Source organism: Sciurus vulgaris (assembly GCF_902686455.1).
Source record: "Sciurus vulgaris genome assembly, chromosome: 7".
In the NCBI taxonomy this organism is placed as follows: domain Eukaryota; kingdom Metazoa; phylum Chordata; class Mammalia; order Rodentia; family Sciuridae; genus Sciurus; species Sciurus vulgaris.
Genome location: NC_136467.1, coordinates 87,345,104 through 87,355,260, shown reverse-complemented (window position 1 = coordinate 87,355,260; position 10,157 = coordinate 87,345,104).

The following is a 10,157-nucleotide window of genomic DNA, read 5'->3' as shown; positions in this document are numbered from 1 at the left end:
AAAATTTTAAAAAATTAAAATTAAAAAGAGGCAACAAATATAAATAAATAAATAAAATGGACTTAACAGACATTATAGAATATTTTGTCCAATAACAGCCAAATCCACTTTCTTCTCAGATTCTCATAGAACCTTCTCCAAAATAGATATTTGAAGCCACAAAGAAAATCTTAGCAAATGCCAAAAAAATTAATATATTCCCTGCACTTTGTCTGATCATAATAGAATGAAATTAAAAATCAACAGTCAAAAATAAAGCCTACAGAAACTACACAAACAAATGGAGATCAAATGGTAGATGTTCTAATGACAAGGGGGAAATAAGTGGGGATAAATTTTAAAAATTCTTAGAATCAAACAAGAACAGTTATACAACATTCCAGAACATCTGGGACATGCTAGAGGCAGTTTCTAAGAGGAAACTTTATAGCTATGAATACCAAAAATTATTCAGTAAACACCAATTTAGGAAGTAGGCAATAACTTTAGAAGGTAAATTTTCACCTTGTCCAGACATCTCACCACAGTAAAAATACCCAAGTTACCTTCTGAAAATAACTATATTAAAAAAAAAAAAAAAAAAGTAGTGTTCTAGAATCCTGAACAGAAAATGGGATGTGAAAGAAAATTAAGTTCTTTTCTATTTGGTCCTTTCTCTCTTTGTAGTTAAGTAGTTTATCTGTATAGTATATATAGAGTCATGGAATTCTAATTATAGGGAGCATATTTTTAAAAAGACATTTGGGAAAGCTTCTGGAGGTTGAATTTTCAATGTTTCAGTGTTGGTGTCAGGAAAGGAAACATGACTTTGCTCAAAATGCCCATTAGTGCTGTCAGCGGAAATCAGGATGAGTTGGTTGGGTGAGAGCCTGCACAGCGTGGCATTTGCCATCCTTGTACCTTACCTAGTCCAGAAGGGAGGAATAGGGCCCAAGAGTGAGTGTGGCATGCTGAGGGAGGGTTTGACTCAAGGATGTGGAGTTGGAGACACAAACTGCTTCATTACGCACACAGTCAATACCCAATAGCATCTGTAAAAGGAGCCATAAGCCAGGGCAGATGGACAAACCAGTCTGGAGAAAGGAAAGCCAGAAGTACTCATCAGGAATATTCCATTACCCCTTCCTAGAAAAAAGGGCCATAAAACAGTTAAGGAGATTCCTTTAAATTTGCATATTAAAACCAATTGTTCACTCTAAGAAATTTTAATTGAGAGTTCTGCAGCACTCAAGACTGACTTTGCGAGCCAAATGTTTCCTGCTTTACTGTTGCAGAAAAAGATGAAGAAATCTAAAAGAAGTTCCAAAGAATTGGGTAGGCACATTTCAGCATCAAAAAATGAAATCTTTTTGTTTGTTTTTTTTAATTTTCTCAACTTTTATCAACTGTGAGTTATTTAGCCTCTTTCCTGGTATGGAAAGTTTTATGTGTACTCACATGTAATACACATCACTACAAACAAATTCTGTGTTATCTGTTTTTCTACTTTCTCCCATTAACTTATAAATGATCATGTATTATTTTTTTCTTCTCTCACCCACATTCTAAAACTAACTTTTCCAATTGCCCCACAGTCTAAAACAAGGATACAATAAACGTGCTATAAAAAACAATGTAAACAATCCAAATTATAAACAATTTATAGAAGCATCGTATACATAACTTTTCAAGAATATATCAAAAGTTAACCCAAGAGTTTCCTTTTATGTAGTAGCTGAGGCTTATACACTACTCGCCTTAGGAGGTTTTGCTTTGAGTTCCACTGTTTTCTGACAGCTGTGTTTATACAGAGAATGTCCTTGCCAAATTATTTGTTGCTCTTTGCTGTCCAAAGTTGCTTTCTTCTTAATTCAGAATCTCATGTTCTGATTTAACCTTATTCATTCCTTTACTTCTACTTATAGCTTCTATTTTACTAACATTTACTACTTTTTGTTTTGGTCATTCTAAGTCTTTAAGGATTCCAAAACAAGCAAACAAAAAATACAGTTCAACTCTTTGTTACTTTATTCCTTCGTTTACCAAAAACATGCTTGCTAAATGCAAGGAAATGTTCATTGGGACATTTAAAAACCTTTATGCCTGTAATATTACAACAACATCCTAGCTTTTATCACTTCAAACTTTACCTTTTGCCTTCTGCCAAACATTTTAAAAAGTACTTCTTTATATTATGTCACCTTTTGTGGGGAAGAATATCTGGCAAATCCCTCTCATTTCAGGTGTAAATTTCTCTCCTTTATTATAATACTTAATGTGAGCCCCCCTGACCTTACCAATACAAAACTATTGCTCCTCACTGTCTTCAATGTCTTTTCCACTTCAGGCAAGCCTCTGCTGTTCAGGAAACTTGGCAGCTGCATCCCTGCTTCTGGCAGATTATTTGTGTTGTTCTCCTCTGGAATGTTCTTCAACTTTCTTATATTTCAAGAGCTGCATTCCCCTTGAAATTTTCTCTATTGCCTTAACATTCAGTTTTTCACTTTTGTATGCATTCTCTTAACGACCAGTCATTTCAAATGTATAAATCATATCTCATTTAAATTAATAATTTATCTGCTTAAAAAAAGAAGATTATATAGAGCTAATGAGATGGCCATAAAGGGGCAATCTGACCTTTGCTAGTAGAAATGTTAATTGCTTTAAATTCTAGGAAAGTAATTTAGTAGTGACTATTAAAACTGATAAGTACTTATCCTTTGATGCAACAATTCTACTTCTGCTAATCATCTTAAAAGAATAAAATTCCATTATGGAAGAGTATGATTATAAGAATGTTTATTGTTGATTTACTTGTTATAACGAAAGTCCAGAAACATCCTGAATATCCATCAGTAGATTATTTAAATAAACTGTAATGCTCTCATGCTATATTTTTTAGTGACTAGTACGATCAAAACATTCGGACCTTAGAGAATACTCACACTATCTTTTTAATATATTTTTGTATGCGATTTGCTAAAATTCTGTTGAGAATTTTTGCATCAATGTTCATTAAGGATATTGGTCTGAAATTTTCTTTCCTCTATGTGTCTCTGTCTGGTTTAGGTATCAGGGTGATATTGGCTTCATAGAATGAGTTTGGGAGGGTTCCCTCCTCTTCTATTTCATATAATACTTTGAGGAGTATTGGAATGAGCTCTTCTTTAAAGGTTTTGTAGAACTTGGCTGAGAACCCAACTGGTCCTGGACTTTTCTTTGTTGGTAGGTTTTGATGACTTCTTCTATTTCATTGCTTGAAATTGATTTATTTAAGTTGTGTATGTCCTCCTCGTTCAGTTTAGGTAATTCATATGTCTCTAGAAACTTGTTGATGTCTTCGAGGTTTTCTGTTTTGTTGGAGTATAGATTTTCAAAATAGCTTCTAATTATGTTTTGTATTTCACTCGTGTCTGTTGTGATATTTCCTTCTTCATTCTGAATTTTAGTAATTTGAGTTTCCTCCCTCTTTCTCTTTGTTAGTGTGGCTAAGGGTTTATCAATTTTGTTTATTTTTTCACAGAACCAACTATTTATTTTGTTAATTTTTCTGATCATTTCTTTTGTTTCACTTTTGTTGATTTTGGCTCTGATTTTAACTATTTCCTATCTTCTACTACTTTTGGTGTTGGTCTGCTCTTCTTTTTCTAGGGCTTTGAGCTATAGTGTTAAGTCGTTTACTTGTTGATTTTTACTTCTTTTGTTGAATGCGCCCCATGAAATAAATCTTCCTCTAAGTACTGCTTTCATAGTGTCCCAGAGATTTTGATATGATGTGTCTTTGTTCTCATTTACTTCTGAGAATTTTTTTATTTCCCTCCTGATGTCTTCTGTTATCCATTCATCATATAATAGCATATTATTTAATCTCCTGGTATTGGAGAAGTTTCTGTTTTTTATTCTGTCATTTATTTCTAATTTCAATCCATTATGATCTGATAGAATACAAGGTAGTATCTCTATCTTCTTGTATTTGCTAACAGTAGCTTTGTGGCATAAAATATTGTCTATTTTAGAAAAGGATCCATGTGCTGCTGAGAAGAAAGTGTATTTGATCTTTTTGGATGGTATATTCTATATTTGTCCATTAAGTCTAAATTGCAGAAAAAGCATTTGATAAAATAGAGCATCTCTTCATGCTCAAAACACTAGAAAAAATAGGGATAATGGGAACATTCCTTAACATTGTAAAGGCCATTTATGCTAAGCCCATGGCCAATATCATTCTAAATGGTGAAAAACTGAAAGCATTCCCCCTAAAAACTGAAACAAGGCAGGGATGCCCTCTTTCACCTCTTCTATTCAGCATCGTCCTTGAAACTCTAGCCAGAGCAATTAGACAAACCAAAGAAATTAAAGGGATACGAATAGGAAAAGAAGAACTCAAACTATCCCTGTTCGCTGATGACATGATTATGTATTTATAGGAACCAGGAAATTCCACCAGAAAACTTTTAAAACTCATAAGTGAATTCAGAAAAGTAGCAGGTTACAAGATCAAAGCTCATAAATCCAATACATTTTTATACATAAGTGATGAATCTTCAGAAAGAAAAATTAGGAAAACTACCCCATTCACAATAGCCTCGAAAAAAATAAAATACTTGGGAATCAATCTCACAAAAGAGGTGAAAGACCTCTACAATGAGAACTACAGAACACTAAAGAAAGAAATTAAAGAACACCTTAGAAGATGGAAAGATCTCCCATGTTCTTGGATAGGCAGAACTAATATTGTCAAAATGGCCATACTACCAAAAGTGCTATACAGATTCAATGCAATTCCAATTAAAATCCCAATGATGTTCCTTACAGAAATAGAGCAAGCAATCATGAAATTCATCTGGAAGAATAAGAAACCCAGAGTAGCTAAACCAATCCTTAGCAGAAAGAGCGAAGCAGGGGATATCGCAATACCAGATCTTCAACTCTACTACAAAGCAATAGTAACAAAAACAGCATGGTATTGGTACCAAAATAGACAGGTAGATCAATGGTACAGAATAGAGGACATGAACACAAACCCAAATAAATACAATTTTCTCATAGTAGACAAAGGTGCCAAAAATATGCAATGGAGAAAAGATAGCCTATTCAACAAATGGTGCTGGAAAAACCATATGCAGCAGAATGAAATTAAACCCCTATCTCTCACCCTGCACAAAACTCAACACAAAATGGATGAAGGACCTTGGAATCAGACCAGAGACCCTGCATCTTATAGAAGAAAAAGCAGGTCCAAATCTTCAACATGTTGGCTTAGGATCAGACTTCCTTAACAGGACTTCCCATAGCATAAGAAATAAAAGCAAGAATCAACAACTGGGATAGATTCAAACTAAAAAGCTTTCTCTCAGCAAAGGAAACTATCAGTAATGTGAAGAGAGAGCCTACAGTGGGAGAAAATCTTTGCCACTCATACTTCAGATAGAGCGCTAATTTCCAGAATCTATTAAGAACTCAAAAAACTCTACACCAAGAATACAAATAATCCAATCAACAAATGGGCTAAGGAAATGAATAGACACTTCACAGATCTACAAGCAATCAACAGATATATGAAAAAATGTTCACCATCTTTAGTAATAAGAGAAATGCAAATCAAATCTACCCTGAGATTCCATCTCACCCCAATTAGAGTGGCGATTATCAAGAACACAAGCAACAATAGGTGTTGGCGAGGATGTGCGGAAAAAGGTACACCCATACGTTGCTGGTGGGTTTGCAAATTAGTGCAACCACTCTGGAAAGCAGTATGGAGATTCCTCAGAAAGCTTGGAATGGAACCACCATTTGACCCAGCTATCCCACTCCTTGGCCTATACCCAAAGGACTTAAAATCAGCATACTACAGAGATACAGCCACATCAATGTTCATAGCTGCTCAATTCACAATAGCCAGATTGTGGAACCAACCTAGATGCCCTTCAGTTGATGAACGGATAAAGAAACTGTGGCATATATATACAATGGAATATTACTCCGCCATGAAGAATGATAAAATTATGGCATTTGCAGGCAAATGGATGAAATTGGTGGATATCATGCTAAGTGAGATAAGCCAATCTCAAAAAGCCAAAGGACGAATGATCTTGCTGATAAGTGTATAATGACACATAATGGGGGGAGGGAGGGGTTAGTGTTAGGGTTAGAGTTAGGGTTAGGGAGAGGGGCAAGAATGGAGGAAGGAAGGACTGTATAGAGGGAAAAGAGAGGTGGGAGGGGTGGGGGGAAGGGAAAAAAATAACAGAATGAATCAAACAACATTACCTTATGTAAATTTATGATTACACAAATCGTATGCCTTTACTCCATGTACAGAGACACAACATGTATCCCATTTGTTTACAATAAAAAAATAAAAAATAAAAATAAATAAAATATGTTCACAATAAAAAAACAATACTCACACTATATTGCTGAATAAGAAAAGCAAAGGGCAGAGCAATAAATATATAGAATGACTGTGTTTTTACAAAAACATGAAATGTGGAAAGTCAGTCACTAAATGAACACAGATCACAAAAGGAGGGAGGTAGAAAAATTAAAAGAAAAAAACAAGAATAAAAAGACTGAAACAAAATGGAAAAATACATCTGATATTCATTCTGCTCCTCTATATTTAGTTCTCCTCCCCTTTTGTGCACATGAACATTGAATTTCTTGCCATTTTTGTGGTTGTGACTAGTTTTCACCAATTAGTTGTGAGTGGAAGTAACAGAGTGTGACACTTCTGGGTTGGAGAACCTAGTTACTGATGAGATACCTTCTGAGTTTCCTTTCTCATGCTGAAATGATTATAAAGGTGCATCTGACACAGAGCGCCCTTCCCTGGGTTCTTGGTGACTACAGAATTACAAAAATCAGAGATCTGTGCTGATCTGTGTTAGGACATGGTGCATATACAAAAGTATATATATATATACATATCATTGAAAGTTTGGTGTTATTACTGAGGTATAACCTAGCCTATCCTCACAGATAAAATACAAATGGCATAAAATAGTTTTTGAATGATTTTTTTCAAAATTTCATGAAGGCACATAGTTGAAAATTTCTAATAGCACTAAAAAGCTATTAAAAAATAATAAAACTTGCAGAGTGTGATGGGATAAGAGGGGCAGGCTGGGAAAGGCACTAATCAACTAGTGGACTTCACCCCAGGGCGACTAGACAGCAAGAGTGATTTCTTGCTGAGGTTCTTCCTAATATCAGAATGCCTGAGATGGCTTTTCAAACTCCTGCCTGGAAAGTGTGCCTGAGAACCAGCATCCTGGGAGGTAGACAGATGGGGCAGTGTTGCTTGCCATTCAGTAAAAAGTCCTCACTTGATTCCTTTTTGCAACCTAGAAGCTCAGCCCTACCCTCCTACCCTCAAACAAGAGTCAGTCTCCTGGCTTCTGACTAGTAGAGAAGGAGTACTCTCCAATGTTCTAGGAGGCAATAAGTCCTGAGGGTTCACTCCAACAGAAATTTTCAATTAACCCTCCTATTTTTAGCTCCATGACTTTTACAGATGGAGACTTTGTTGCCTCTATCTTCTGAGCCTGTGCTGGGATCTGCAGAGAGAATTCAGCTTGCTTCCCTGTGGTTCTCCTTTGCAGACACGTTCAACTGCATCCTTCCTTTACATCAGCTCTATTGAAATTCTAGCTTCCAAAATCTTTTTGATATCTATCACCTGCTGTCACCTTCTTCTATCTCTTTCCTTTTGTGTTTGTAGCCATTTTATTGCCTTATCATTATTTTACTAGGTTTTGAAAAGGAGCAGATATAAACACTTGCTCCAGTAGAAGCCATCTTCTACAGTTTATTCACAAATATAAAATTTTAAATAAAATTAAAGAAAGAAAAGTGCAAGCTTTTTGAAGACAAACCTCACACCTTGGTTGACCACAGCACCTATTGCAGCAAGAGGCACACAGGTATTGCTCAGTAAGAACTTGAGCATATTAAGGGGCGTTTGCAGGTTAAACATTCACTGAATGTGAACTGGCATTTCCAAAAACTAGAACAAAGGATTTCTCACTTATTGTGATAGGCCTCTTTTCTGGAGGCATTTACAGTAAATTTGACCAGATCCTTCTCCCACTCATGCTTCTATTTGTTTTTCTGTAGGATAAAAAAAGAACTTTTTGTTTAGTCTTTTTCTTCTGCAGACGTGTATATGGGTGGGAAATGGAAAAGGGGTTCAGTTTCCATTACTCACGTGGTTTAAGTGGCCTGGGAACCCATGCACATGTTCTGCCAAACCCACAGACTGCAACCCTCAGAGTAGAAAGCTGCTGTCCTATGTATATCCAGTACCAGAGAAATGAGTGATATCCTAAAGATGTTGAAGCTGAACTGTTCTAAAGGACAGCAGTGGAAGGAGAAGGACACATTTTTCAGTGATCTGTTGTTTGTCCCTATTACCGCAGTACTGGCTTCTCCACAAACTGACACAGGGACGCAAGAGATGGAGGAATGTGGTTTTAAGTTCTCTGAGTTAATTGTACTTTTCTCTACTCCCAGCCCTCAGATTTAGATATCAAAGATGCCTGAACTTTTCATCGAAGTAAACAACCCAGCTATTGCTGGAGGAGCATATCTGAGCGATGTCTAAGAAATGGATCCCTCCATTTCACGCCAGTTTCACCACAAAATCCTTATGTATGATTCTCTTCTTGGAATGATTTTAATACTTCTTGGGTTTAACTTATTATAAGATGTGGAATCTATATTATATAAGTCCTCATTCAAGAGTCAGTAAACAAAGATCTGTTCAAAAAAAGTTTACAACAAAATTTAATCAAAGGAGCATTCTTGGACTTATAATTAAAATTCCAAAAAGAAACACAAATTCAGCTGTTTCTTCCTCAGCTCTAATCCTACCCCATCCTATCATAAAAAAAAAAAATCATCATTGAGCAATAATAAGCAAAGGGAAAGTGAAGGAAAGGAGAGAAAGAGTAGAACATTTTCCTCTGTGTCACAGATAACTGATTTTTTATTTATAATAATCTTAAAATATGTGGAAAATAAGTAAGTTGTTGTTTACTAAATATTTTACCTAGGTTTCATGAAGGCCACATCTGGAGGTTGGATAAAGATTCAATTCACAAAACTCTTTTTAACTCTAGTGCTATAGGGAAAGAAGGATCTGGCATTTACTTACCACCTACTTGGTGCCAGAACTTTGCTATTTTCTTTCATATGGTTTATTTTATTTAATCTTTACAGCAACCTGGTAGGATGGATATTATTGCTCCTATTTCACAGATGGAATACTGAGACCTTCTTTCCAGACTTCCTGTTAAAAGTGGAACCTAGACAGAATTCAAACACAGTCTTTTATTATTTGAATTAAGTGAGAGACAGCATGGCATAGCAGTGAAAATCACAGATTCTAGATCAAGATCACCTGCATTTAATCCTGACTGTGCTCTTTCTAAATGACCTTAGGTAAGTTGTTTTACTTCTCTGCACTTTAGTTTTCTAATCAATAAAATGGTAGTGAAGAAATTAATAATCTCAGAGGAATGTTGTAGAAATTAAATGAAGATCTGCGAACTTCCTTTGAACAATACTTTGCAAATAGTAAGTTCTCACTCTATTTTAACTATCATCATCATCATCATCATCATCATCATCATTATTCTTGCATTATCTGCCTCCAAAAAATTTTTTTCTCATTATTTCTGTTATGCAAAAAAAAGAGAAATTTTATGAATAATTGAAACTATGACAGTGGTCTCCCAAAATGTCACTTCATACATAATTGGAATTAAATTTGTCCAGGCATCCAACTAAATTGTAAGTCACAAAATCAACTTAGTCCTGTTAATTTATATATCCCAAAGAACTTCCAATATCTCTTTCCTAAAATTTCAGTATTTTGATTGGGTTTTGACATGCAAATTTTGATATTTTAATATTTGAGCCATAGAGCAAGTTAGGAAGTAGAGTTGGCTGACATTATGAATAGATTTAATTACCTGTGATATAAAGAAAAAAAGGGCTACAGTCTCAAGGACAGAATTTTAGACCTGGGAATGACCATTATAAACAAAGTAGTACAGGAAGTTATGCTCTTATTCTCAAATAGTTCTATACTAATACCTGACAAAATCCAAAATGTTTGCACACACACACACACACCTTTCAAGAGACCTGTTTTTTCCTGACATGACTATCTC